We start from the raw sequence: 7,128 nt of genomic DNA, 5'->3' as shown, positions 1-7,128 counted from the left end.
TCCAAATTAATTATGTCATGATCCCAATAGCCGAGATATTGTTCAAAAACTGTGAACTAGTCTCATTGGTGAATCAAAGACCATGAGAAATTAAGTCGAGTTATGTATTCACCTCAGGATTAAGATAATCACGCAAATACACTTAAGTTGTAATAATTAGATTTAGAGCTCTGTAAACGGTTTTTGCTCTAATCTAATTAGTTACGCGGTCTATTCAACATGTTGTGAACATGTCTAGATCAACCACAGAGTCCAACTCCCATGCCCCGAGACCAACATCACATGGTTCGATCTAATAGTCATAATCGGATTCGATTGCCCAGTCGATCCTAAGACTGCGAATATCAATTTTTAAACTACATAAGAAGAGTTTGTCCGACAGGGATCCCCTGACTCTTCTTTCGTTGATAACAGTTTATGGACTAAGCAATATTACTAACACTCTTGAATATGAATCAAAACATAACTTTATTTTATTTATAAACATCAACAAAAATAATAATGTCCGATATTTGTCATTTCATAAATAACAAAATACACCCTACTTTATGGACACATTTCCAACAATCTAGCCATCAATAAGCTCTCGGGAAGTAACACTATGAATGTTGTGGAAAGAGTTGCATAGAGAATTACATTCAAAAGTCAAGTTCTATGGGTTTTCACTTATATCCAATTCAAGTTAATCTATCACCAAAGCATGCCTTAAGTTAGCCTACCTCATCATTAAAGACCATACACCTTTCACACCACAAAAATTAAAAAAAAAAGAGACTCTCCTTGCACACAAAACAACACAAAACACAAAAAAAATAACAAAACACAAAAACTAGAAAAATAACCATTCTAAATAAAACAAACCGGCCTCAACCCAAACAGGAAATACACCCCCCCAAACTTGAAATCAACAGTGCCCTCACTGCTGAAAAAGAAATAAGGCACAAAACAAAAACAAAAATTAACTAAACAGATAAAAGAAATAACACAAGAAAAATGAGGGTGGAGGGGCATCCCTGAAGGGCCAGAAGCTGTGATCTGGCCCTAATCATCTGCTTTCGCTACAATATCGGTGTCATCGGCGGGCTGACCAGTAGGGGGATCGAGAACATGCGTAGGAAATTTAGGGAATGTGTGGAGCCTTTTGGCATTTGCCCTGAAGGGTCTTTGCATTGCAGCATCTCGGGCCTCCATATACTTCCACACGTCCTGCTGACTTTTCCGGGCCAGCCGAAGCTCCTCAAGAATGTCATGTTGAGTTAGCTCAACAAGAGAAATCCTACTCTCTAAACTAGATAAGCGACTGGACACCGAGTCCTTAAAGCTCTGGGGAGGTGTGGGACTGTTTGAGGAAGGTTGAGTTGGTGTCTCTAGAGGGTCTTTATCAGAGTGGTCATACGTGGCTCTCTTAACATTGCTTTCTTGTGAAATCCTAGCCACTGTAGCTGGAATAAGCTTTTGAGTTATCTTCAGCCTTTTCTCCCCACCTTCGAATACCACTCTGTGCCTTTCACATAGCCCTGAAATCAGAGATGAGAACCAAATGATCCCTACATCCAACCATTTAATGACTTCTTTCTTTACAAATTCCTTCATGATTGGATTTAGCCTTCTTTGTTGTTCCACAGAATTTTTGCAGCATTGCTCTAGCAAAATCTTATGCATGCATATGGATGGGCTGATTCCTTTGATATCTGCACTTGTCCATCCTATTGCTTTTTTGAAATTCCTCAGCACCTCAAGTAACTTATGCTCCTGGTCTTCAGTTAGTTCAGCTGATACAATAACTTGTAGCATTTTTATTCCTCCCAAGAATGCATATCGAAGGTGGGATGGCAAACGCTTTAGCTCCAGGAATGAGGGTTCTTCTATAGATGGCTTAGGGGGTTTAAGCTCACGTTCGGATAGCCCCAAAGACTCAAACTGCCTTCCTCTAGCTGTACCGGTTGATCTTGCTTCCAAACAAGCTAACTGACTATTCTCTTCTTCATTTTCTTCTTCCAATTCTGCCAGTGCTATGATTTTTAGAGGGTATTTGTAGCAAGCTTGCTCCAACTTCTTAAAAACAATAGTATCAATCACATTCACAACAGAGCATTCTTCCACTACATCAAGGGATCTCATTGCCTTGAGAACATTAAAGGTAACTTGCTCATCATTGACTCTCATTGTCAACTCCCCTTTTTGTACATCTATTAATGTCCTCCCTGTTGCTAGGAATGGTCTTCCTAAAATGATGGACACTTCCCTGTCAACTTTATAATCCAAAATAATAAAATCAGCGAGGAAGATGAACTTGTCTACTTTCACCAGAACATTTTCAATTTTTCCTTCTGGATGAGCTAGAGATCGATCAGCTAATTGAAGAACTACTGTGGTTGGCCATGCTTCCCCAATTCCAAGCTTCTTGAAAACTGACATAGGCATAAGGTTTATGCTTGCTCCTAAATCACAGAGAGCTTTTACAAAGTAGTTATTGCCAATTGCACATGGGATGGTGAAACTCCCAGGATCTTTTAACTTTGGAGGGATTTTATTCTGTAAGATGGCATTACTTTCTCCTGTCATTGCCACTGTTTTGAATTCTCCAAGCCTTCTTTTCTTCAAAAGAATGTCCTTCATGAATTTCACATAACTAGGCATTTGCTCAAGTGCCTCCACCAATGGAATGTTAATATGGAGCTGCTTCAAGACATCTAGAAATCTTTTAAACTGCTTATCTTGCTGCTGCTTTTGGAATCTTTGAGGAAAATGTGGTAGTGGTCTGTCATTATGCCTTTCTGTCGTACATTGCTGCAGCGTTACTGTAGGTTCTGCAGCATCACTTCATTTTCCAGATTCTTCCACTGTTGCTTCCTTTTCCACTTCACCTTGGATTGAAGAGGGCTCTTTTTGATGATTGGGCTGTCTAGTCACTTACTCTAATTCTCTCCCATTCCTTAGCGTAATAGCCTTGCAATGCTCTTTGCCTTCACTCCTAGGATCTTCAGTATTACTTGGGAGTGAGCCTCGAGGATGACTAGTCAAGGCATTAGCTAACTGCCCCATTCGATTCTCCAAGTTCCTCAATGAAGCTGCTTGGTTTTGAATCAGTGCTGACTGATTTTGAATAATGGCATCATTCTTTGCCATGTACTCCTTCAACAACTGCTCAATCGATGAGTGTTGTTCAGCTGGTTAATGTCTCGGCTATTGTGGAAATCCTGGAGGATGTTGAGGGTGATTTGTTGTTGATGATGATGCTGCGTTCTGCCTTTGAGAGTTGCAAGAAAAATGTGGGTGCTGCATCCATCCTAGGTTATAAGTATTGGAATACGGATTGTTGTTTTTATTGAAGTTGCCCACATAGCATGTTGATTCTGGGTTGGATGGACAACTATAAAAAAGATGCCCTTCACCATAGTAAGTACAAAAAACCACTGTAAACTGAGGATAAGTCACCCCATGATTCATTGATTTTAAGATACTTGCCAAAGATGACACTTGGGACGTTAAAGCTGTTACCACATCCACTTCATGAACTCCTGCTACTCTCCTAGCCACAGCTGCTCTCTCCGCAGGCCACTGATAGTTGTTATTAGCCATCCTTTCCAAAATCTCATAAGCCTCATTGTAAGTCTTTGCCAAAATAGCACCATTGGCTGAAGCATCTACTATGGTTCGAGTTTGCCCATTAAGTCCATTGTAGAACGTCTCTATCTGAATCCAATGAGAAATCCCATGGTGAGGGCATTTGCGCGACAATTCCTTAAACCTCTCCCATGCCTCATACAAAGATTCCCCCTCATGTTGCTGAAACCCGGTAATGTCATTTCTAAGCTTGGCATTCTTAGTTGGAGGGAAATACTTCATTAGAAACTTTTCTACCAAGTCATTCCACGTCACCACAGAATTCAGGGGTAGAGAGTTTAACCATACCCTCTCACTATCCCTCAAGGAATAAGGGAAGAGCTTTAGTCTCAAAGCTTCTTCTGTAACCCCTAGAAGCTTAAAAGTATCACAAACTTCCATGAATAGCCTGAGATGCAAGTGGGGATCTTCAGTTGCCATGCCACTAAATTGGCCCACTGTTTGCAACATTTGAAACATGACCGGTTTAAGCTCAAACTGAGGTGCCTGTATCTCCGGCCTAATGATGCCCGGATTGAGCCCATGTAAAATCGGTATGGCATATTCTCTGATGGCCCTATCCCTATCATATGCCATGGCTGGCTGGTTAACTGGATTGTTAACATTTACGGGCTGCCAAAAGTTGGCTGCATTGCCGGTAGCTTCCTCTGCCATTCCTTCAACAATCGCTAGACCTTCCTACTCCCTTCTCCTTGCTAGGAACATTCTTTCAATTTCTGGATCCAAGGGCAGCAAATCACGGTCTTGTTGTCGATTCATGTGAGAAGAAGAATATCTGAAATAGACGGAAACAAAATTGTCAAGTAAAATAACGAAAACACTTGAATCTTACAAAGATCAACTATGATAACTTTCCCCGGCAACGGCGCCAAAAACTTGTTGCGTGATTTTTATGCTCGCAAGTGCACATGCCGAATAAGTAATAAAGTGTGAGTAGAGTATCGTTCCCACGGAGAAAGTTATCAATATTTTTCCTAATAAGATCCAAGAGATGCAATGTAAACAAATTTAATGGTTTGATTCAATTATAAAGACTAAAAGAATTGCAGTAAACACAAGTAAATAAATACACACTTAGTTATCCAAGGAGAAAATCAATCTATGTGAAGAACTGGGGCTCAATTTCCCCTTCACTACAACCTGGGCTATTTGTGCTACGACTTTTACTACAACAATGCTGTCAGTTAATCTGAAACACGAATTTTACACAAGGATCTCCCAACCTACTTATGATTTCGCCTTTTTACTCATATTTCAACATATTCCTATGAGAAATCTAAACATAGAGGTTAAGTTAAGCTTAGGTTTCAATTAGGCTATGTGAGACAAGTGTATATTCCTATACTACTCGCAAATTAACTAGATTTCTTTGTAAAATTTAGCTAGACAACACACTATTCAATATTGGTCTAAATCCAATCAACTTTCCAGCAAATTGAACTCACATTATTCTGTTTAAGATGGCCAGTCAGTAAACAAAAATGAACAATAAAGATTATATTGAACAAACTAGATCAACATTAATATAGTAAAAGTGAGCATAAACAACGTTAATTACAGATCCGGGTACTTTATCATCCCAGCCAAGTTAATTTAGCTCATACTTGTTCTATTAAGTTTAGCAAAATAAACAGCCATGATTGGTATACAGAGGAAGAGGAAAGATAAACCAAAATGAGGATAACACAGTATAGACTAGGCAAAGCTTGGTGGTCTCCTCCCGCGGCTTCAATCCTGAGATTTCTAGCCAAATTAGTCTCCTCTGTGCTCGTTTTCCTTTCTTTCTTTCTCTCTGGTTTTTCTTTCTACTCTATACTGCTTCTTTTTCTTTTCCTCCCGTGTTCTCTGCTTTCTATTTTCTCCTCTTGGTTCCTTCATTGCCCCCTGCGGCGCCCCTCTCTAAGCAAATAAAGAGTACTTCTGCTAGGGCAACAAATGACGCTGACGTGGCACTTAATGGTGATTGGGTCCAGCTGACCATCCACAGCAGCATCCTCCCGTGCACTTTATTTTTCTTTCTTTTCTCTGACATGTACTGATGTCATCCACTACTACATGTTGTTATATTTTTACTGCAGCATTTATCCTCACAAAACCTGCAAATCAGAAACGACACCCTTTTGGACACACGTTAGCAATTTTCCTCAAAATTATCACAGAAACCACACATTAATGAATCTCAGTAGAGTGCACCACATGAACTAACAGTTGAGCAAATAAAGCTTAAAATTAACAACTAAACCTTTGGATGAGCCAACTATAAGCCTAGAAATGCCTAAAATAACTCTACTTACTAGAGTTATCAGTGCACATACCTTTCTCGATATCTCAACGCCTTCTCCTCCAGCATAGCATGGCGGTGTTGGTGAGATACAGAGCTACGGTCTGAATCTTGGAGGCCTCCTCCATGACGCCGATAGCTCCAAAATATTATTTTAGCCCCCACAAGAAGTTGTCTACTTCTTTCGCGCTGCGTGATCCTGTGAAGGTCTTTGGCTTCGGCACCTCGACCTTCCTAGCCTTAACCACAGTGCTCGGCCCAGCTGCCATGGCACGATTACAAAGTGCAACTTCGCCCTGTAATGCCTCAAACTAGGCTAGGGTGATGTTGATTTCGCCCTGGAGTACATCACGCACCTTGGAAAGCTGCCTTATGAGCTGGTCGCGCATCTCCCCCATCTCTGCTCGCATGGTCTCCTCTAGCTGGACCATCATGGCCTTCACTGCAGTGTGGATCTCAGCATCCTCCGCCTTAAGGCCTTTTACACACTGGTAAAGGTCGTTCACCTAGGCACCTACGCCAGCCACGCCTTCCTCCACGTGGGTCATGCATGACTCAAAGCTAGGAATGAGATCCTTGGACCTACCCCGTGGTCTTGTAGCAGTAGGGTCGACCGTCTCCTCGTGACCTCGTTGTTCCTGCGTGACCTCCGCATCTGATGAGCCAATAATTTGATTCTTGGCGTTCTTCCCCATGTCCAGGTTGTGGCTCTGATACCAACTGTCACAGACCTTTTCTTCTTACAAGGTGGTACGGCATTAGCACTCCCGAGCTATGCTAACAAGCCTAACTTCACGCAAATGCAAGGCTAATAAATTGAAAGTAGAGAAACGAGAGTAGGAACACACGAGCAAGGGAGAAAAGTGAAAAGAGCTTCACTAAGTATGGTAAACCTTTACAATAGTTTTCACTCTAATATTCTTGGTTGGTTCCCACAAATGAAGGGACCACCCCTATTTATAGGCCAAGGGGACCCTCCGATGAACATTCTAGAATGCTATGGAATTCCACCTATCCTAGAACTTTCTAGAGAATGCTTACAAAGGGTGGTCACTCTATAAGTTTTTAGAATCTTCTACAAGGGACTCATCTATGGAACCATTCACAAGATTCTAGAGAACTCTAAGGTTCTTCCTAAGACTAGACTCCTCTGAAATTTTCTAGAACAATCCATATGGTAAACAATTGTAGAGTGTTCTAGAGAATTCCAGAGTCTTCTC

At 41.1% G+C, this 7,128-nt stretch overlaps 1 non-coding gene across 1 annotated transcript; it reads left to right on the top strand.

Moving 5' to 3' along the window:
* Positions 1-3,712: 3,712 nt before the first annotated feature.
* Positions 3,713-3,819, top strand: LOC112093983. Its single transcript, XR_002903298.1, has one exon. It is a non-coding gene; the product is annotated as a small nucleolar RNA R71 (small nucleolar RNA).
* The last annotated feature ends 3,309 nt before the right edge of the window (positions 3,820-7,128 follow it).

Source organism: Morus notabilis, unplaced genomic scaffold, assembly GCF_000414095.1.
Source record: "Morus notabilis unplaced genomic scaffold, ASM41409v2 Scaffold727, whole genome shotgun sequence".
Taxonomy (NCBI): domain Eukaryota; kingdom Viridiplantae; phylum Streptophyta; class Magnoliopsida; order Rosales; family Moraceae; genus Morus; species Morus notabilis.
This window is presented reverse-complemented; position numbering and strand designations above follow the sequence as displayed.